The sequence below is a fragment of the Lynx canadensis genome, chromosome C2 (assembly GCF_007474595.2).
Source record: "Lynx canadensis isolate LIC74 chromosome C2, mLynCan4.pri.v2, whole genome shotgun sequence".
Lineage (NCBI taxonomy): Eukaryota > Metazoa > Chordata > Mammalia > Carnivora > Felidae > Lynx > Lynx canadensis.
In genome coordinates this window covers 96,969,732-96,993,237 of record NC_044311.2, presented here as the reverse complement: position 1 = coordinate 96,993,237, position 23,506 = coordinate 96,969,732, and positions in this window count along the sequence as shown.

The window sequence follows — 23,506 nt, the reverse complement described above, 5'->3', positions numbered from 1 at the left end:
GTTAGCATTCATTCAAACTGAAACTCATTTTCCTCCTATTTTCACGGATCTTGTTTCATACTGTACAATGATTTCTTTGTATTTTTCTTTATACCTTTTATCTTGTGTGTTAGAGAAGCCTACTGAATTATGTGCATAAAGGTTTTGGCCCTAGCTTTGCCCTGACAGATTTGTAGTTATAATCTGAACCAGTTTAAACTGATTGTTGTGGTAATTTCTCCTTTATTGGGGGACTCCACTGAAGAAATTTTTTTTAATAAATTAATTAATTAATTAATTTAAATTTACATCCAAGTTAGTTAGCATATAGTGCAATAATGATTTCAGGAGTAGATTCCAGTGATTCATTCCCTATGTTAACACCCACTGTTCAACCCAACAAGTGTCTTCCTTAATGCCCCTTACCCATTTAGGCCATCCCTCCACCCACAGTCCCTCCAGAAACCCTCTGTTTGTTCTCTATATTTAAAAGTCTCTTATGTTTTGTCCCCCTCCCTGTTTTTATATTATTTTTTCTTCCTTTTCCATATGTTCATCTATTTTGTATCTTAAATTCCTCATATGAGTGAAGTTATATGATATTTGTCTTTCTCTGACTGGCTAATTTTGCTTAGCATAATACCTTCCAGTTCCATCCACGTAGTTGCAAATGGCAAGATTTCACTCTTTTTGATTGCCGAGTAATATTCCATTGTATATATACCACATCTTCTTTATCCATTCATCCATCGGTGGACATTTGGGCTCTTTCTATACTTTGGCTATTGTTGATAGTGCTGCTATAAACATTGGGGTGCATGTGTCCCTTCAAAACAGCACAACCGTATCCACTGGTTAAATACCTAGTAGTGCAATTGCTGGGTTGTTGGGTAGTTCTATTTTTATTTTGTTGAGGAACCTCCATACCCTTTTCCAAAATGGCTGCACCAGTTTGCATCAGCACCAGCAGTGCAAAAGCAGTGCACCAGCAGTGCATCAGCACCACATCCTCGCCAACATCTGTTGTTGCCTGAGTTGTTAATTTTAGCCATTCTGACTGGTGTGAGGTGGTATCTCATTGTGATTTTAATTTGTATTTCCCTGATGATGAGTGATGTTGAGCATTTTTTTCCTGTGTCGTTTGGCCATCTGGAAGTCTTCTTCGGAGAAGTGCCTATTCATGTCTTTTGCCTGTTTCTTCACTGGATTGTTTTTGGGTGTTGAGTTTGTTAAGTTCTTTATAGATTTTGGATACTAACCCTTTATCTGATATGTCATTTACAAATATCTTCTCCCATTCCATCGGTTGCCTTTTAGTTTTGCTGATTACACTGAAGAAATCTTATTTGATAGCTAACATTATTCTAAGGTTCATGATGTTTAGAACTTACTTTTAAAGATTTCTTTTTATCTTTCTCTTCCAGCTAAGTCTTTAATTCTATAAAAATCCTATTAAAGATTTCCAATATGATTCTACCACTTGTTCTGTTTGGGGGTTGTTCCTGACCCTCACAGATCCTGACTTTTGCCAGAGTTGATATGTCTTTCCTAAATACTTCTCTTTGATTCTCTGGACTTGAGAACCTACCTTTCTAGCCCTGTGGTACCCTTCTTTTTATCGAAGCTCCCCTTTCTGCTTCTTCCTAGTCATCCTGTTTCTGAAACTTCCCATACTTTGTTAGGTTGAATTCTTTCTGAAAAGTAGTCATGTAATACGTGTAGGAATGGCATGTAAGCACACTTTTTTCCCTAGTCTTCTGGAAGCCATATTTTTATTCTGTGACCTTGTTCCCTTCACCATAGCAGAGACAATCAGTCCAAGCTCAACCATTTATTTTTGTTGTTTTGGGAGTTTGAACTGAGAGATACAGAAGGAGCATCGTGTTTATATGGCTATGGGAACAATTCAGAAGAGACCAAATACTTGATGAATTAGGAGAGGAAAGAGGACTTACTAGATCAACGTCTTGAGTAGACAAGAGTGAATAGAATCCAGTCCACAAAAAGGAGACATTAGCTTTGTATAAGAGTATGGACATGTCATCCACTGTAACAGGAAGGGAAGTGGTATATGTAGGTACATATGCTGGTAGATGGGTATGTGATAGTGTACTGGGAATGTTTGGATATTTCTCTATTGATTCAACTTTTTCAGAAAAATGGGAAATTAAATAACCAGTTGAGGGTAAGTATGAGAGAGGGGATGTTGGAAGTTAGAGAAGAAAAAATCTGAATAGTTGTGCATGAGATTGGGAAAGAGAAGTGAATCATACAGTTTGACTGCCTGCCAGTAGTAGGGGTCCACTTGGGATTCAAGATCATAAATTTTAAGTTAATGAGGTTTTGTGTTTTTTCCCCAATTATGTTCAGGAGCACAGGTGCAGTTTGGAGTAAGGAAAGAGTTAGATTCCAGCATGGAATTTAGCTAAGCATGTACAAGGAAGCAAAAAAGTGAAGATTTAAGAGGGTGATTTTAGTGAAGTGACTGACTACAGAACTTAGCTGGGTAAGGAGAAGAGTGAGGGTATCAATGGAGCAAGAAACAATAGCAGGGTAGTAGGATCAAAGTTTGGAGATCCCCCTAGAGTCAAAACATAGTGCAGATTGACCCAGAAATTAATAAAATGATGCATCATGGGAGGCAAGGAGATAAGATTATAGAAGGTCTGTAGTTATAGGTAATGTAATGTAGGAGTAAGTGACTGAGGCTGGGTAAGAACAGGATATCTGGAAGAAAGGAGCTAAAAAAGCTGAGAGGTGAAGGTATTGGAAGGATCATTTCATGTATATAAAAATCATAAAGAATAAAGGCAATCAGGTTATCAGAGAGGATTATGATGTAAAAAGTGTAAATCATTGAGAAACGAGGAAAAATGGCTTATGTGTTGGTAGAAGGGATGTAATCTAGTGTCATGGGATTCAAAGTTGTGTGAGTTTCAGGGAGGATAGTCTAAAAGTAGCAATAGGGAGCAGCTACTCAGATTCAGCTCAGTGGTACCAGCTCTGTGAGGAAACGAACATTTATCACCTGACAGTGCAGCAGAGGAAGCAGAATTCTCGAGAAAGGTTTACATCAGAGGAAAAAGGGAAGGGATCATTCACAGAACAGGTTTATGGTAAGGGGACTTCTGTTAACATAACCAGCATTTCCAGAAGACCTGTGAGAGGATTTCAGAAGTTAGAGGGGTGGTGTAATGATTAATTTTGTGTCAATTTGAGGGTATTCTTGGACAAGATTAATATTTATATCTGAACTTTAAGTAAAGTAGATTGCCCTCCATATGGGTGGGCCTCATCTAATCAGCTGAAGGCCTGAATAGAACAAAAAGACTGACCTTCTCCAGCAAGAGGGAATTATCTAGCAGACTCCCTTCAGTTTTCATTGGACCTATTGGTACTTTTGGGTCTCTATGTACATCTCCTAGATAGATAGATAGATAGATTGATAGATATCTCCTATTTCTGTTTCCCTGAAGAAAGCTGACTACTACAGGTGGGGAGAGTCAAGGGAATAAGTACAGAGTCTAATATGGATTAGTGTTCAGGAGATGAGGAGTGACCTGAATGTCTGGAAATTTCTTGTTCTCACAGACATAAAGAGACATGAAGGGCCTAAGGAGATTAACCCCAGAGGTGACAAGCCTCTGTGTGTGTGTGGAGTAGGGAAGAATATGTTTCTGGGGTCCATTCTTCCCCCTGTGATGATGGGATTAGAAGATCTAAAACGGTCATGAGTTTAGTCTGAATTCACATTTCTCCAGATGCTGGGATGGAGAGTTCAGGGAAGTTTTGATTGTAGACCTGTTTAAATTCACTGTTGATTCCTTGTTGGTGGAGAGATTAATTTTCTCTGAGTGTATGTGTCCAGTTATGAACTCTGTTGATAGGAACTCTGTGGAAGCTGAGTACAACCTCAAGAGCAAGAGACCCTCCTCCACCTTTAATGATATAGGGAAAGGGCCAGGGAAGGCTTGGTCTCAGACTTGGTGCACAACTGCTATTCTAAGGTCCCAGGGGAAAATATGGTAGGCAAGACCTTTGCCTTCATAAAGCTTACATTTTAGTGGAGGGAGATAGAAAATAAGTAAGCATACCAAATTTTAACACTTTTGGATAATATTAAGAACTATGAAGTAAATAAAATAGGTAGATTTTCTAGTCAAAGGGTAGTTAAGAAAAGACCTTTGAAAATCCTATATTTGATCCAAGATAATTGGGATGTTCAAATATGCATTATACCTCTTTTTGTGGAGATATGTAAATGTTAAGAAGAAGAAAAATGCAATGGAGTTGAGAATTTTATTCACTAGGTATTTCTTGTGAAATATCACCCAGAGAAACTAAATGTATCAAGGGTACTGGTAGCCTTTTTTGTCAAGAAGCAAGGGAGGAATGGGTGCAGGCAGAGGTTGTGCCCTCCAGATTCTCTAGGCTGGCTTGATGCAGGTCAGGGCAGAAGTCTTTGCAGCCACTCCCCGCAGGGACTGGTGGTAGCAGAGTGCAGGGGACGGGCGTGGGGGGGTGGGTAAAAGGAGCATGGCGGGGAGAGGCAGCTGGCTAAGAGTAAGAGGCTTCTATCAGTTTGGAGACTTGGGGAAAGGAAAACATGACTAAATGGAACATTTGAGAAGGGGTCTCTGTGTTAGATGCCATAAAGCTAGGATGACCATCTATCTAGGTTTGCTTGAGTTAGTCATGGTTTATGCCTGTTGACCCAACATGATTTTTAAGAGAAGTTTCTCTCTTTCAAAAGCATCCCAGTTTGGACAGTAGTTTACATGGTCATGGTATTATATAAAACCTCTTCACTGGGCCCTATATGAAAACCCATAGTAAAAATCTGCATTTTTCAAGACTTGTAGAGTTAGATTTATGGTTCTTTTGAATACCACTCCACATAAGGCTGAATTCGGGGCCCTGATTCATATGTGGATTATAAAAGCACTTACTGTAACATTTTAAAATTGGAATTTGTCAATCTTTATATGATTTTTATAGAAGTAGTTTATGATCTTCCTGCAATGGAGTAAAGGTGAAACAGGTCTAGACACAAAATAAATGCATTTTTATGCTACACTGAAAGTTAGATATTTAGGGAAAGCTATTACTTGAACTTTTATCTTAGTCTGGGATATTAGGTTAGAAAGAATTGAAGCTCACTCAAACCAGCTTAAGGAAAAGGAAAGAATGTATTGGATTTCCTTATATTTCCCTATGTCCTAACAAGGCAGAATGTGAAGCCAGGCTTTTCCCTGCATATGTAGAACTATAACATCTCAGGGACCAAAAAAGTGATGCTTGCTTTCTCTCTCTCTTTTTTGCTGGGGACTCAGTCTCTCACTTCTACTGCACTCTTCTGTTCCTACAGACTGGCTCTTCTCTGCTCTATTTATGATTTATGATCACTGTTCTAAAAAGGGGCTCTCAGTCTGAGTAACACTGTACTCCAGATCCAGCTTCTAGAGTTAATTGACCCAATCTCTTTATTTCCATATTGTAAATTATTGCAAGAGCTTGTCTGACAGCCCCATCTTAGCCTTGGCATTGCCTTCCCCTCTATTAATGTAGAACCATAACTTGGAGGGGGTGAAAATCATATTGTTGGTAGAGCTGAAACCTTTGGGACTAAATGTGGGCCACATTCCCGGAAAAAAAAAAGAGCATAGGTTTAGCGATCAAATACAACTTCTGGTATACTTACTCATTTTAAAAAGAATGAATTTAACATTTACTATGTACGTACTGTTGTGCTAGTCAATGTGTGTGTGTGTGTGTGTGTCTGTGTGTGCTATCTATGTATGAGTGTATGGTACGTCTGTGTGTTTGTGTGTGTATCAGAAGTGAAGGTTCTAGGGTGAGTGAGGCCTGTCAAGACACAATAAGATATATTAATAGCTTAATAGAAGGAGGGGAAGTAGAAACATAGCTAACATGTATGAAATGCCTTCTATGAGTCAGTGGGCTTTGTTGGACACTTCAAGTGCATTATATCACAATCTCACAAAGCCATATGAACATTGTATTAATATCCATTTTTATATGCAACTTGCCTAAACTCATGTTCAAGCATAAAGCTGAACTCAGGTAAGCTTGTTTCTAAAAACTAGGATGAATTTTCAATGTAAGGCCAACTATGTGTTAAATGATCTTATAAAGACAGGAAGCATGATGGAAGCATGGAGGAAGGCAGATATAATAGAGGAAAAATGATAAAAATAACTAGTGCTTATTGAGTTTATTAAGTACCAGGCACTGTCTTAAGGCACTAATATGTTTTTTTTAATTAAAAAAAATTTTTTTTGGCATTTATTTATTTTGAGAGACAGAGAGAAACAGCGTGACCAGGGGAGGGGCAGAGAGAGAGGAAGACACAGAATCAGAAGCAGGCTCCAGGCTCCGTGCTGTTGGCACAGAGCCCGACACGGGGCTCGAACCCATGAACCGTGAGTTCATGACCTGAGCCGAAGTCGGATGCTTAGCTGACTGAGCCACCCAGGCGCCCCATTAAGGCACTAATATGTTTTTACTCATTTAATCCTCATAAGCATTCAATAAGGTAAGTACTATTATTACCCCTGATTTAAGTGTAAGAAAAACAAGACATAGAAATATAACTTGCCCAAAGTCATACAATTAATAAATGGTAAACCAGGATTTAGATCCAGGCCGACTGACCCCAGGAGATGTGCTTTCTGTTTTTTTTTTCCCTTAAAAATTTTTTAAAAACCTTTTCACTTATGAATAATTTTAGACTTACAGAAAAGATGCAAAAATAGTACAAAGCGTCCCCATATTCACCTCATTCAGCTTATTCTGATGTTAACATCTTGCATAACCACAGTGCTCTTATGAGAAACCAGGACATGAATGTTGGTGCAATATTATTAACTAAACTACAGGTTTCATTAGAACTTCTCCAGTTTTAACCTAATGTCTTTTTCTGGTCCAGGATCGAATCTGTTTAGTTTTTGTGTTTCCTTAGTCTCCCCCAGTTTGTGAGAGATCCTCATTCTTTTTTTTCATGAACTTAACACTTTTAAAGAGTACTGGTCAGTTATTTTGTAAGATGCCTCCCAATTTTGGTCTATCTGATGTTTCCTCACAATTAGATGCAAGTGATGCATTTTTGGCATGAATATCACATAAGTGATTGTGTGTCCTTCTCCGTGCCTCACTTCAAGGGGTTTACAATGCCAACATGTCTTATTACTGTGAACATTCGCACCTTGAACACTTGGTTAAGGTGGTACCTTAGAATTACTATATTTTTCCTTTATAATTAATTAAGTAATTAATACCCTGGGACATATACTTTTAGGGTATAAAAATATCCCATTTCCTCTCAGCAAAGGATCTGGTCTTACCTACCATTCTATGTTTTCCCTAATCTGAATAATCTTATTGGGAAATCAAGGATGTGTCTATAGGGGAGAAAAAAAAGGCATTTCTTCTGGATCAAAAACTAGATTTTAATAGGCAGAAATGAGGGGAAAGAATGTTCCCAGATAAAGGAACAGAATCAGCAAAGTCTCAGAAGTCCGAATATGCATACTGCATTCAGTGAGACTGTGTGTGGAGAAAATGATAAATAAAGTTTAGAAGATACAGGAGAATAGATCATCCATGCCTAGAATTCTATGCTCAAGTGCTTGGGCCTTTTCCCACGTGGCTCATATTCCTCAGTTTCCAGCAAATTGTGTGTATGGGGGGAGGGGTTACCTCATGTCTTAGAGTCTGTATCTGAATCTGTAAAAGGACATAAGTAGTCTCTAATGTCCCTCTCTTTCAGGAAGATTTATGAATCGGTAATATATATATTCTTTCCATGCCCTTGTATATAGAAGACTCAAACATTCATAACTTAGTGGTTTTTAAAAATCTATCCCAGGAGGCCAATTTCTCTTTTCCTCTCAGGAAATCATACTCATAATCTGAGCTGCCTCTGTTGAAGAAGATGCAGGAACTTACTGCCCAGACTCTCCTTCCACCCTCCCTCATTGTCTCTGATCAAAAATAGGGAAAGAGAAGGAAGGGAGTTGGTATATCAGAGAAAATGATGGGCTCAAATTTGGACATAGTTGCATTGAAGGAATAACAGAGTTTGTTCTTTAATCAGATGCACAATGAAAGATTAGTCAGGATCCATCACCTTACAGTCTGACATGCATAGGTGACAATAAAGCTAGAGGCCAGGAACAGCTTCCTGTTCCTTGTCCCATGAATTGAAATAACTCAAAGATAGTTGTAGACAGAAAAATGAGAAAAATTCAGATAGGAAAATTGGAAAAGCACAGGAGGATGTTAATTAATTGATAGGAAATATAAAAAGTATTGATTCTGCCATGAATTTAGAGAGCCTTCAGAAAGGTCACCTTGACCCTTCCCTTAGGCATTGGAAAGAAAAATAAAAGGGTGTTCACATTAGCATTTAACAAGGCTTCCTAAATTCACTCAATTCTATTAGCAAATATGGCTTTGTAGCAGACCATATTGATAAAGATAATTTTACATTGTCTTCCTTATATTATTGAATGCCACCCTGCTTTTTAAGAGAGTCCCAGACCAATGTTAAAATTGCAGGTCAATGAGACACAAACTATGATGCATTGTCACTGGGTTCTTGATGTTCTCCATGAGTTTATTCTGTAATGACTCTCTGTGTACTGGATGGTGCCTTTGATAGCACTCTGATGTAGAAATAAAAAATTCTGAAACCTAGCCAACTCATGGGACTGGTTACCTTAGAATGCTCATCTCATTTTAAGAATTATTTAATAATTTGTGTGATGTTACCCATTCTAGTTTTTTCAAGTGCATTATCATAAATAATATCACAGGTTTTGCTTTCTGGGTTATTAGTATTGGGGATATTTTATTTTATATCTCCATTACTCCAAAAAAGATTTAAGATGGCTTCATGAATACATGCCATACATCAAGATAACATAAATTAGAAGCAAATGAGAAAGAAAAAAGTTAAGCAGTGGGTCAAGACATAAATCAGAATTAGAAATGAAACTAATGCAAAAATAGATTCCTATTCTAAGCTTTCCAGCATCAATTTATATAAATTCTAGGACTTTAAGGTCTTAGCAAACAAGTTTTTCTCAGCAAGGAATAGATTTATTTCTTAGACTATAAAGACATTTTTCCTGAGGGCTTTTATAAAAAAGATATAGAGTCATGAACAAATTCCTCAACAACATCGTATGTTTGAAGTAATGCATTTCTTAGGGCTGCTTCTTGAAGAGTCCTTCAAAAAAATGGCCAGTGGTATTACACCAGACATGATTCAGAAAACACTATTCTACAGGGCTTGGAAGGGTTTGGCAATGCAAAACCTGTCCAGTTAGCAGCATTCTGCTGGCTTGACTTAATCCAGAGGCAGATTTCTATAGTATCTGGAGAAATGAACGTACTGAAAACCTATCAGGCTTCACTTGTTCTCTGAGCCAAGCTTATGACAGATACTAGGTAGCAACCATGCTTTAGTCAAGGGCATTGTTCATTGGAACAAACAGACAACCACATATATTGGTAAAAGAAAAAGATGTAGGGGTACAGAGAGGACTCCCATAATTAAAATATGAGAAATAAAGAATAGCTGCGCTTTTTGGGAAATGTGTCTGGAAACTGCAAAGAAACAAAGGCAACTGATTTATCTGTCTCTCTCTGGGCTTACCCTGGAGTCTCTACACCTCTCTCACTTTGTGTCTGCATTTTTCTTCTCTCTCTAGAGGCTTTGCCACCATGGCATCCACTTTAGCCCTCAGGATTAACAACTCAGCACTCACAGACGATAAACATCATTCATTTAAATTGCCCAAACCGAAATTTCCAGGAAAGGAACCTGACCCAGCTTTTCTTTTTGATCTGCCTTAGGCAGCTGTCCAGTCAGTGTTGGAGAAATGGCCTTTGAATCAAAAGTGTCCTTTGGTCCAAAGAGTATGGCTAGAGGTGTGGGGACACTTGATACAGATCTTAGGTGGGATGCTTCAGCATAAGAGCTGTAAGTGAGGGGAAGTCCAGATCATCACTCCAAATTGGCATGTTACTGAGCTAGCCACACTGCTTAAGAATAGACACTTTTCCAAAGAAGACATCCAGATGGCCAACAGACATGTGAAAAGATGCTCAATATTACTCATCATCAGGGAAATACAAATCAAAACCACATTGAGATACCACCTCACACTGGTCAGAGTGGCTAAAATCAACAGCCCAGGAAGCAACAGATGTTGGCGAGGATGTGGAGAAATGGGAACCCTCTTGCACTGTTGGTGGGAATGAAAACTGGTACAGTTGCTCTGGAAAACAGTGTGGAGGTTCCTAAAAAAATTAAAAACAGAATTGCTCTACAATCCAGCAATAGCACTACTAGGAATTTATCCAAAGGATACAGGAGTGTTGATTCATAGAAACACCTGCACCCCAATGTTTATAGCAACACTATCAACAATAGCCAAATTATAGAAAGAGCCCCAATGTCCATCAACTGATGAATGGATAAAGAAGATGTAGTTTATAAATACAATGGAATACTGGCAATGAGAAAGAATGGAATCTTGCCATTTGCAACAACGTGGGTGGAGCTGGAGGGTATTATGCTAAATGAAATAAGTCAGTCAGAGACAGACAGATACCATGTTTTAACTCATATGTGAAATTTGAGAAACGTAACAGAGGACCATGGGGAAGGGAAGGGGAGAAAATAGTTTCAAACAGAGAGGGAGGCAAACCATAAGAGACTCTTAAATACAAAGAATAAACTGAAGATTGATGGGGGTGGGGGGAGGGAGGAAGGGATAATGGGTGATGGGCATTGAGGAGGGCACTTGTTGGGATGAGTACTGGGTGTTATATGTAAGTGATGAATCATGGGGATCTACTCCCGAAGCCAAGAGCATACTGTATACACTATATGTCAGCTAACTTGATGATAAATTATATTTAAAAATAATAAAATAGAATTTCTTATTAAAAAAAGATCCCTGCAGATTTTTGTACAACTTATATTTTAGTGGTTTCACTAGTGCTGAATTCTATTTCTACTAAAATGCTTCTCAGTCTCCCCTCCTAAAAAAAAAAAAAAAAAAAAAAAAGGAAAGGAAAGGAAAAAAAAAGAAAACAGCCTATTGCTTGGTTGTGTGGGATGTCTTCTAGACAGGGCAGATTGGTCCAAACTAATTCAGAATAGTCTTTTGAGGGGAAGAAAAGAGATTTACCTACTGGCACCTTTCCATCTTCTGAGTGTCCTTGGTCAAAATTAGCCCCTTAGAGTATTAATTACCCCACACTTCCAATTCAGGTGTTTGGTGTGGCTGCTGGAAACCGGATCGCATGCTCTGTGGCTTCACATAAGCCCAAAAGCGATGAGAGTAGTCATAGTCCTAACTGATAACAGCTTTTTATCATAACTCAGCCCTTAGCCCTTTTTCCAAACTTGGAATCCCTTTTCATTGTATACTTATGTAAAGAGGAAGTGCCTGATATCCAAAAGGAATTAGTGTACGGTCTTGCAGTCTTTTTTTGTGGGGTGGAGGAGAGGGGCGGGGAGAGTGCAAGCTGGGGCGGGGCAGAGAAAGGGGAATAGGGGATCGCAGTGGGCTCCAACTCCCAAATCGAGATCATGCTCCAACTCCCAAATCGAGATCATGACCTGAGCTGAAGTCAGTTGCTCAACTGACTGAGCCACCCAGGTGCCCCAAGTGATTTTTAATATGATCTATGTGTCTCGTTGTAGACCCATAGCAGTCAGCTTTGGATTGCATTTCTTGTCATCAAAATTTTCATTGTAGTCATATGAGGATATATGATACCTTTTTGCAGGACTTTCCAAATCCCCCCCCCCCCCCCCATTAACTAGAGTGGGTAATTGGAGCAGGGGTGGGGTGAAAGGTCACACATCCACTGTTCCTTTCTCATCCTTTCTCCTTGGTCATACCAGAATCCAAGATAACTTACTTGTTTAATTGCATAATTTGTAACATTTAGGATTAATCTATTAAAATATTAAAAAAAATAAATAGGTCTGTTCATTTAATCAGTGGTCTCTAAAGTAGGCCATGTGTAAGCTGATCCAACAGAGTGCAAAAGGAAAATATTAGAATTTTTATGTATATGTTTTTATTTCACCCTTTAAAATATTTGTTATTTGTGTATGTTTTTAAATATATATAGCACATTCATATAGAAATGGATCTATATACTTTACAAATAAATCTACATGTTTGAGGGTCCATGCTCAAATGATTTTTTCAAGATTGGGTATGTGATCTAAAGTTTGGGGCCCATTGGTATTGACGTCTCAATGAATGGATATAATAGTTTTTATATCTATAGAAAGATTAATAGTTCCCATTTTGGGCCTGTAGCCAGTTCTGACTCTTGACTTCCTCGTGAGGACCTGGTCCCCTAACACATTACATTATTCAGCATGTTATGCTTTCAAACCACTCACTCTTTATTTAATTATTTATTTAGTATGAAACCTAGCAGACAGATTGGACTGTAGTATTTTATTTATGCGTTTAATTTTGAATCAGCAAATTTGAAGTAAGTCCATGATCACCACAGAGGGAGCATCAGCTTATATCAGGTTAGAGTTCTCTGAGATCCTTATCAAAACAGTGAAGTTTTCACCAGGGAGACAGAAATACAGGCATCTGTTCCTTGGGACTGTTCTATTAGCTAATATGTGTTCCATGACCTGGAATTTTAGCATATAGGTCCTCCATGTGTATTACATTTCCTAGAACATGTAGATAGTCAAGGATTGTTGAACTGTGTGGGGCTGAAGATCAAAGAGGACTCAAGGAATGACTCTTCTCATGGTTAGTGAGGGGAATGGAAGGTAGAGAGCAATGGATATGGGGAGAAGAGAAGGGCACTAATCTTTGGGTAAGTACTTTGCATTTTATTCTTACAAAAATCCTAGAAGACTGGTGTTATTTATTGTCCACATTAGACAAGTTGCCCTTCTCTAAGACCTTCGGATTTCTTGTCTCTTTCAGGTCACTCTGCAATTAAGTGGAGATTTAGGATTTGAACCCATGACTCTGACTCCAAAGCCCATGCACTTTCCACTATGGCTCCTTTCTCCTCTGATACTTTAGCTCTGCCCCAGAAACGTCATGTTGACATCCAGGATAATAGTAATAAATATAGATATTATAAGCTTAATATGTAGTATGTTTCATTTTTATTAGCATTCTGGATATTGTACGGAGAATGGATTAGAAAAGGAAAAATGGAAGCAAGAAACCAATGAGAAAGTTATAGCAGTATATTAGGCTTGTATTATGATGGTGGCAGTAGAATTGAAAATATTCACAATGTATTTTGGTGATTGAGTTGACAAAGGTAGTTGGTAGGTTGAGGGAAAGAAAGGAGTCAGCGTTGACTCCTAGATTTTTGCCTTAACAAATTGGGTACATTGTGGCTCAGTGGGTTGAGTGTCCAACTCTTGATTTCGGCTTGGGTCACGATCCCAGGGTTGAGGGATTGAGCCCCATGTCAGGCTCCTCACTGAATGTGGAGCCTGCTTAAGATTCTCTCTCTCTCAATCTTTCTGCCCACTCTCCCACCCCCCCCCTCTCTCTGTCTCTCAAATAAATAAAATGAAAAAAAAATTAAATAAGAAATAAATAGAGGGGCACCTGGGTGGCTCAGTCAGTTGAGTGTCGACTTTGCTTCAGGTCATTATCTCATGGTTTGTGAGTTCGAGACCCGCGAGGTACTCTGCGCTGACGGTACAGAGCCTGGAGCCTGCTTCGGATTCTGTGTCTCCCTTCCTCTCTGCCCTTCCCCTCCTCGCCCTCTCTCTCTCTCTCTCTCTGTCTCTCTTAAAAATAAACATTAGAAAATTTTTTTAAAAAAGAAAGAAATAGAGACATTTGGAGGAGAGGCAAGCTGGGAAGGTCAGAATTGAAAGCATAGATTTCAACATGTTAAGTATCATCCAGCATCACTGTTGGTGGCTGTCCTTTTCTGTATTGCAACTTATGCCAAACAGATGGGGATAGGTATTTTTACTCATGTCTTATTTATTTTTTTGTAACTCCTGAAGCTGCTTTTTTATTTATCCTTTAGGACCTTGCTGAATTCCTTTATCTTAATTTTTGTAAAAAGGTCTGGACTATGTGGCTGTATCCAAGGTGACCTATCATCTCCTCTGGAATCTGTGCTCTAGAATTACCCACAGGACCTTCCTCCTTCTTGATCATGATCCCATTGAATTTCCATGGCCCCAAAATTGGGAAAGTAATCTGATAAGTATCCAAGGAGATATTATTGGGTTCTATAGACCTGTAATTTATATTTTAATATTCAAAGGACACTGTGTTCTCTTACATAATACAGTGACCTTTATGCTACATTCATAAAGATTCCTGTATACACGTGGTGACTTTGTGCTGTGTCTACTTGGCTAAACTGAAACCACATTTCTAAGAATTCCCTTTGTTTCCAGACTAGGGCTGGCCACCAACGAAGTGTGTATGAGATTTGGAAAGCAGAAGAGAAGCACCAGCCATCTTTATGCTTTGAAGGTGGGTGTGGAACCAAATGTGGCTACAGTCCATTCAGGTTGTTGCTGATCTTCTGACTCACCTTGTTATCCTAGAACTCCAGCAGCTCCTGCCAGCAACCTGAGCTAAGTGAAACAGAGCAGCTTATCCTGCAGGTCACTCCATGTAGGCCATAAGAAACAGGCAAGAGTCCCAGCTTGTCCTTGTCCACCCATTTCATATCCACCATCCCTTCTTCACTACTGGTCCTGCTGACTCAAACCCAAGTGCACACCCAGAGGCGGTGGACTTATATAGACTACTTAGCCCCTGCACATAATTGAATATATGGGAGTAATAACAATTAATCCTAAAGTAACTCCTAAATGATTCTGCATCATTCACAGTGGTTCTGCTTCTCTGATACAACCATAACCTACAAATATGCAAGCATAGTACATAGCTAGGGTTTTGTGTTTTTTTTAAGTTTTTATTTATTTTGAGAAAGAGAGACCAAGCAGAGAAGGGGCAAAAAGAGAGGAAGAGAGAGAATCCCTAGCAGGCTTCTCGCTGTCAACACAGAGCCGATGCAGGGCTCAATCTCATGAACTGTGAGATCATGACTTGAGCCAAAACCAAGAGACTGAGCCACCAGGCACTCCAGGGGTTTCTACATAGTATAAAAGAATATTAATTTTTTTACACTACCATTTTGATTCATATATCAGATCTCATTTTTTTTCAACTCTATGGCTAGGCCTAAATTTTTCTATGGATTTAAATAATTATAAAAGGGGTATTTCTCAGATTATTACTATGTCTGATTACCAAGAAATAAAATGTTTACTTTTATAATTAAGTACACATACATTAATCTTGTTGTATGTTTTATTTGCTTTCATCATCCGATTCTGTTATACCTGTGTGCCTGCATAGTAGAGATGGTATGCTTGGTATTAATGTTTTCTTAGCCCTTAAAAAATAATAAAGCCAATCTTTGTGGTAGTCTGACACTTGAAATAATATCCCATCGCCCATTTCACTCAGTACATTTCCATTTGACAGTATTTACTGAATTACTACCTATGTCTGGATTTATGAATTTCTAAGAAGGATTCAAAAGAAGTATAAGGCATAATGCTTATTCTTATGTAATTTATAACCTGTTACTTTTCTTTTAATGATTAATGTGCATATTCAATTTTTAAACAATTTTAAGTTCCCACAAAGTGTGAGAGTTCATTACAGAGATATTTTTTTTCCCCCTGAGCCATTTGAGAACAATGCTTCATCATCCCTGAGTGCTTTATTGTGTACTGTATTCCCCAGTCCCCCAAAAAGTCACAACAATCATCAAAATTAGGAATTCACATTGATAATTTACTCCTATTCTGTTTCCAGATTCTCATCATTTCACCAATTATCCCGATGATGGTTTTTATAGAAAAGGATTTAGTTCAGAACATGAGTTGCAGTTAGTGGTCATGTCCCATCAAGTTTCCTTCAATCTGGAAGAGTTCATTTCAGAAGTAATGCTGTGCTTCCCTCACTGCGTTCTCTCAGGTGCCCATGATTTTGACTTGCCCCATTACTTATGATGCTCACTTTGATCCCTTGGTTAAAGTAGTGTCTTCTAGATTTCTCCACTGCATCTCTCTCTCTTTCCCCTGTAACTAATGAGCATTCACTGCGTGAGTGTGTGTGTGAGTGTGTGTGTGAGTGTGTGTGTGTGTGTGTGTGTGTGTGTGTGTGGTGGGGTGGGTGGGGGTTATTCGGAAACTGTAAATATCTCCTTCATTAAACTTTCCATTCATTCATTCACTTATTTATATCAATATGGATTCACTTATTCAACAATTTGTAATCTATTGCTATTATGATTTATTTATTTTTTAATTTTTAAAAAATGTTTATTCATTTAAGAGAAAGAGAGAGAGTGTGAGAGACTGAAGAGGGAGAGAGAGGGAATCTCAAACAGGCTCCATGCTGACAGTGCAGAGCCCCACATGGGGCTCAATCTCACCAACTGTGAGATCGTGACCTGAGCCAAAATCAAGAGTCAGATGCTTAACTGACTGAGCCACCCAGATGCCCAATATTGCTATCATGATTTAGTTTAATGTTTAAATTATCTCAGATTTGGCCAGTTAAACTCTTTTAAGCTGGCTTCTGTGTCCTTTTCACATCTCTCTCTCTCATTCTTTGAGCTTTTTTTTTTTTAAACTTTTGACACAATAAGATGTTCCAGATTTATTTATACTTTCTTTTTCCCAGCCCTGGAATCAGTTATTTTTCCAAGGACCCTGGTTTCTTTTGGTGGAAATAAACCAAGTTAGATATTTTAAAAAACAAGATCTGGGAACTAAGTGTGCTCATTACTTTTGGGTTATTGCTCTTCTTAGTGGATAGTACTAAGATTATGTATGTGTGCACACACATATACGTGCATCCAGTGACATCTATATTTATCTACTGTCATTTATCTATCACCTCTTTGTATTTGTCTGTATTAAAAATTATGAGTTCGCACTAATACCTCTTATTTTACCCCACACTATCGAGTTCATTCTTTTTTTTTTTTTGATATTCCCCCTCCCTTCTCTGACAATAAGAAACGTAGTTCCAATTTTTTTTAATATATGTATTTATTTTATCAATTCCCCTCTGTGTTACCACTTTGCCACTCTGCTGCCACACTGTGACACTAAACTTCAGGGCCCTTGACTTACATGGACCCCTATGAATGTTCTGAGTTGCTGGGAGTTCTAGCATGTCCTTGATGAAGAAGAAAAGCCAGGTCATAAACAGGATGATTTTGCATGTAAGCATTTTTGGTAAACTTCCTGGAGAAATATTATAAGAAAACTACCTGAATTTCTAAGGCTCCAATATTTGTTGGGATTTTTTTTTCTCATTCTAAATAAATGCTTACTTTCAGCAGTTAGTCTTTAATAGAAATTTTGTATTCTTTTTCTTAGATAGGGTCCCCTAAATTGAATAAATTTTAGGCATCCAAATTCTGAATTTGTCTGTCTATGCTATATATTTTACGTACTTTGCTTGATCTAATGCCATAGTTAACCTTTGAGGTAAGCACTGTGATTAATAAATGAAGACACTGAACCACTGACAACCTAGGTCATGTGCTCAAAATCACACAGTTAGGAATTTGAAGCCAATTTTTCTAAGGTCAAGCCCACTGATCTTCTAATACATCATACTCCCTCATGGAATATAACCTTGATGTAATCATGACTTGGTGTTCAAGATCTACCTCTTTAGGAAGTGGATAGTTTTTTAAGCTTCTTGAAACATCAGTAGGCAAAATGTCTTTGATTTTTTTTCTACTAGGGCTGGCTAGTTTAGCTCCAGAGGCAGGAAGTACCTACAAAGCGTACAGATTAGTGTAGACACTAAAGCAGGAGTTGACAAACTATCGCCCACAAGTGAAATCTGGTCCTTCGCATGTAGTTTTTTTTTTTTTCCTGCCTGTTTTTTTACAGCCTGTAAGCTAAGAATGGCTTTTACATTTTTAAATTTGTCGAAAAAAATTTAAAGAATAATATTTTGTGACACGTAGAAATTACAAAAATTTCACCCTTTGCTATTCAAAAATAAAGTTTTATTTGGACACATATATGCTCTTTTATTTATGTATTGCTTTATACAATAATAGAGTTGAGTAGGTGCAACAGAGACTATACGGCCAAAGCCTAAAGTGGATTTACTATTTGGCTCTTTCCAGAAAAAGTTTGTTGACCTCTGAACTGGAGTCACACACATACTTGCATTTGAACCTTGGCTCCACCATTGGCTAGTTATATGATTGTGAGCATTGTATCTAAGTCTTATTTTCCTCAGATAGAGTGGAGATAACAACGGTGCCCACTTTTTAGCTTATGAAGCTTTCTATAAGTGTGTGACAAATATTTGGATGCTAAAAAAAAATTGCATTTCTTAATTTGTCTAAAACAAAACAAATGATGGTTCAGCTCTTATATATCAGGATTGGCAGGTAAACTTACCTCTGTCATAGTTGGGGGTGGGGGGTCCCTCCCACTTCCGTTAGGATCATACACAATTCTAAGGGTTCAGGAGCACTCCTAAAGAAGTTTTTTGTAGGCGATCCCTGTTTGTCTCCTTGACCAGATCTGCATAGGTTGCAGGCAGTTAATTTCTCAAGCAACATTACTTTCGCATATCGCTATTAATTATTATTATTTTACTACTGATCATGTAAAAGCAGTACCTGTCTGGCCCATAGCGCTCAATAAACGTTTATTAGTGTTATTATCCCTCTCCATCCTATTCTGGAATATGTTAGAAAGAGTGGATCCTAGGGGACACCAGGACCCTGACTGTGCGTGCGCACGCGCGGTGTGTAGGTGTGTTCCTTGGGGCCTCCAGGGAGCTGGCCTATGACAAACATTCGCAGAGCTCCATTCCAGCTACGAGGAGGTTGCAGGTTGACAGGTAGCGTTACCGCCATCTGCCGCCCGGTCCGCCAAACTGTCACTTGGTACAGTAGCACCCGCAGGGGAGGGATGCTCGCCGGGCTGACCCTTTGAGCTGCAAATCAACCTTTTCCCCCCAACAAGCACACACTCTGCGGGCCGGCTCCATTATTGCCGGTTCCCCACCTGGCCAAAAGACTCTGCCTTTTAGATGTCCCCAGATCTGGCGATATTGGGGGGACCGGTCCAGCTCCCAGGGGAGGGGGACTAGGATGATCGCGAGCGGGCGCGGGAGCGGGTGCAGTGCCGGGCTGTGCAGACCACGGGGGCCAAGACTGGGGGCAGTGAGCCGGAGCGTCGGGAAAACGCAAGGCTGCAGGGGACCCAGCGGGCTCGCCCAGCTTTGCCTCTTTTCCTTCCCTAATCAGAGGCAGCATGACTCACTCCTTTGTTTCTGGAAAAGATGTATCTGTACTAGCCGGAGGCGGAATTCACCCTCCCGCACTCACCAGGAATTGCTTGCTTATTCGCCGCGCCCCTTCGCTCCCGCCCAGGACGCGGGCAGAATCCTTACACGGGCTGTCAGTGGCTGTGATGGGTGACAGCCAACCAGCAACCTTGCGATCCCGCCTTCCGAGCGCTGGAGATGTGCTTTGCAGGCGCGCTCGCCCGCCAGCGCGCACCTCTGCCCCCTTGCGGCGGGTGTGGGCATCACAGCGGCCCCCAAGCCACCGCCCACCCCCCGCCCCCGCAGCATTACTTCTGGGTGTTTTCCAAAGAGAGCATTTTTACGGCTCCATTCAACTGCTGGGGGGTAGATGTGGTTCTCAGGTTAATTACTAATGAATGAAGTGTGTGTGTGTGTGTGTGTGTGTGCGCGCGCGCGCGCGCGCGCGCGCGTGTGTGTGTGTGTGTGTGAGAGAGAGAGAGAGAGAGAGAGAGACAGAGAAAGAGAGGGAGAGAGAGAAAGAGAGAAAGAGGAGGGGGAGAATAGCTATAAGAGCATGTTTGTGACAGGATAATGGAGAGGAGAGAAAGGAATAGGAGAAATGAAGGAAACTCAGAAGCAAGAGAGGCAAAATGACAGTGATGAGAGAATAGAGTGACAGCAAAGGATGCAGAAAGAAGGCAGAGAGCAACAGTTTGATGGGAAATGGGAGGGGACTTATTCATGAAAGAGAGGGTTGGATTTGACATCCGACATCCACGAGAGGTAAAGTTTCATTTCGGTGAAGTGAACCTTGTGAACATTTCAATATACGCTCTCCTATTTTGCATCCCATTTTGTTTGGCAGCTGCTAGAAATGAGTTTCCATTCTTCTGTCTTGTTTTAATATTCTCATGTCTCCCACATCACTAGATCATTAGAGGCAGAAACAATTATGCCATGCATTCCGAGTGTCTGACAGAACCCTGGCTGATTACCTTCCTCTCGCCTGGGGCCATCAGCTGAATCTGCTTTCCTTATCTGATCCAGGTTTTACACTGGCTCTCTCTCCACTGACCTCTGCGGGCTAGCTTGTCCTTTGAGAAACAGACCAGGAGCTGCTCAGAATCCCAATGTATGTGACAAACACTCTCACAAAGGCTTCTGCCACCTACTCATCAACAAACAAACAAAGCAAAGCCTAACAGCAATATATAGCCTCAAAAATGGGTTCTTTTGAATCACATTTGTAGCTCCTGACCTAATCTCTTTCACCTCTGGAAGAACAAAAGCCAGGGAGATTTTGCAAGGTCTCTGTTAGCTATAGCTGGGTACAAACGGTGAAAAGGTTGAAAGGGATTTTCTATATCTCAGTCTCAGCTACTATTTTGCCAACACTACCCAATCTTGTTCCAAATTTGAAGGAAGGGGGTCACATTTAGAAAGCCTGGACAAGATGATAAAAACTGTTTTGGCAGGAGATAAATCAATGCATATGGGCGTGGGCAGTAATGCCCAAACTCACTTACCACAACAAATGGTTTTATGAAAATGTTTTGGCCAATACAGTTTATTTTGCCATATGAGGAGTGGTTGCCTATCTGTGTGATTGGATGGAGGGGATGAGCATCTGATGGGTCACTCAGAGGGAGCTCTCAGGTTAGTGGACATCCTTGGTGTCTGACTTTTATTCTGGTAGTTGCCAAGGATATTCAAAGAATGCAGTTTGGAAAGAAACCATTTCCCATTGTGGTTAACGGACTATGACTCAGATAAGTAATAGGAAGAGAAAAATACATTGGTCCCTCAAAATGCAAAATCTTTTTGTAACATGGTTATTATCAAATAAGGAGAGTTAACATTTTTCTTGTCTCAATACGTTGTTGTGAGGTGAAAAAGATAATGTATGTGGACATGTTTTGCAAAGTCGGAGGAAGCTCCCCAGAGCCAGGGAGGAACAATGCTTGGGGGAAAAGCATGTTTGCCACAGGTTTTCAAAACCAATTAACGCTGTATCTCCAAATCATTAAATAATTGTTTAATTAATCCCCTAACATTCAAGCACTTACATTTTATTTCCTGTTTCCTTTTCACTCTGATTATCTCTTTCTGCTTGGATCTGTTTCGTGCATTTTCTTAAGATCCTTCACGAGGGTTTCAGCCAAGGAAACCCTCGTTTTCCTGTGCAAAGGTTAGTCTCCTATAGTGGTCCGTGAGTGCGTCTCAGTTCCACACTCCACATCCGTGCCCTAAAGAGAGCTCATGGCAGAGAATTCAGATGAATCCCTGAATCTATACTGCAGAGTGGGGTGGGAAACTCTCTAACTGTATTTTCTTTTTCTTTTTTATTTTTTTCAATGTTTATTCATTTTTGAGAGACAGAGAGAGACAGAGCATGAGTGGGGAAGGGGCAGAGAGAGAGGAAGACACAGAATTTGAAGCAGGCTCCAGGCTCCGAACTGTCAGCACAGAGTGGGGCTCGAACTCACGAACTGCGAGATCATGACCTGAGCCGAAGTCAGACGCTCAACCGACTGAGCCACCCAGACACCCCTCTAAATGTATTTTCTATTGTATGTATTTCTATTTTCTATTTTCTCTCTCTCTCTCTCTGTCTCTCTCTCTCTCAAATCTTTACCTTTTACGTATAATACCTTCCCCTCCCACACACATACACACATCTATTTTTTTCACCCCTACCCACAAGATTTACTACTTTATGGGACTCAGTGGTTTGCCTTTAGATGTGGAGTGAAAGTAGAAATACATGTCCCTATATACTAACTTCACCCTAACTTTGAAAAGTAAAAACATTTAGCAAAACTTGATACGGGCCAATGAATTTGCTCTGTGTTACATTTTTGGGACTGCTATAAAACAGCACACACTCCTGGCTCAATTAACAGAAATTAATTTCCTCACAGTTCTAGAGGCTGTAGGTGCAAGATCAAGATGCTGGCAAAGTTGATTTCTCCTGAGCTCTCTCTTTTTGTCTCACAAATGACCTCTAAATGGGAGTGTGATGCCCAGTTTCCAATGTGTGTGTGTGTGTGTGTGTGTGTGTGTGTGTGTGAGAGAGAGAGAGAGAGAGAGAGAGTGTGTGTGGAGAGCATTCCCATACCAACAAGCAATTCTTGGACACCAGCTGGGAGTCTTACAATTCAATTCAATTCCGACATGATCTACCTGGAGATAGTGTCAAGATCCCACAGGTTAAAGGCACAGGTCCACAGACTGCCTCTCCTTTTCAGGTGCCAATCACGAGCCCATGTTTTTACTGATGCTTCTGAGCAACAAGCTACAGATCCGAAGTTCCTACGACTCCTCCCAACCTTGGGTTCAATTAATTTGCTAGATCAGCTCACAGAACACAGAGAAACATTTTACTTACTAGATCATCCATTTATTATAAAAGGACTTAACTCAGGAACAGCCAGATGGGAAATGCATGGGGCAAGGTGTGGAGAAATGGCACAGAGCTTTTTCGTGCTCTCTCAGAGAGCACAAATCTCCATATGTTCACCAACCCAAAATCTTTCTGAACCCGGGCCTTTAGGGTTTTTGTGGAGGCCTCATTACATAGACATAATTGATTAAATCACTGGCCCTTGATGATTAGTTCAACCTTCAGCCCTTCTCCCATACCCAGAAATCAGGGGATGTGACCAATTGATCCCCATTCTGGCAACCAGTCCCCTCCTTAGGGGCTCTCCAAATTACCTTATTAAAATAAACCCAGTTGTGATGTGAAGAGACTAGTTATGAATAACGAGACACCCATTTCACATTTATGGCCCTGAAGCCATCTTTGGAAAGGAGGACAAGAAACCGAATGTTATGACAAAAGATATTTACTCAGTAAATTCCAAGGGCTTTGAGAGCTGTGAGCCAAGAACCATGAGCAAAGACCATATATGTATGTATGAGAAATATATTTTAGTCATCTGAATGAGAAAATACATATTCTAATAAATCAATATTACAGCCACCTTCCTACTGTGTCCTCACATGGTCTTGTCTCTGTACAAAACCCTTCCTGGTGTCTTTTCCCCTTCTTATAAGGATGCCAGTCATACTGGATCAGGGCCCCACCTTTATGACCTTGTTTAACCTTGAGTATGTCTTTATAGGCTCCATCT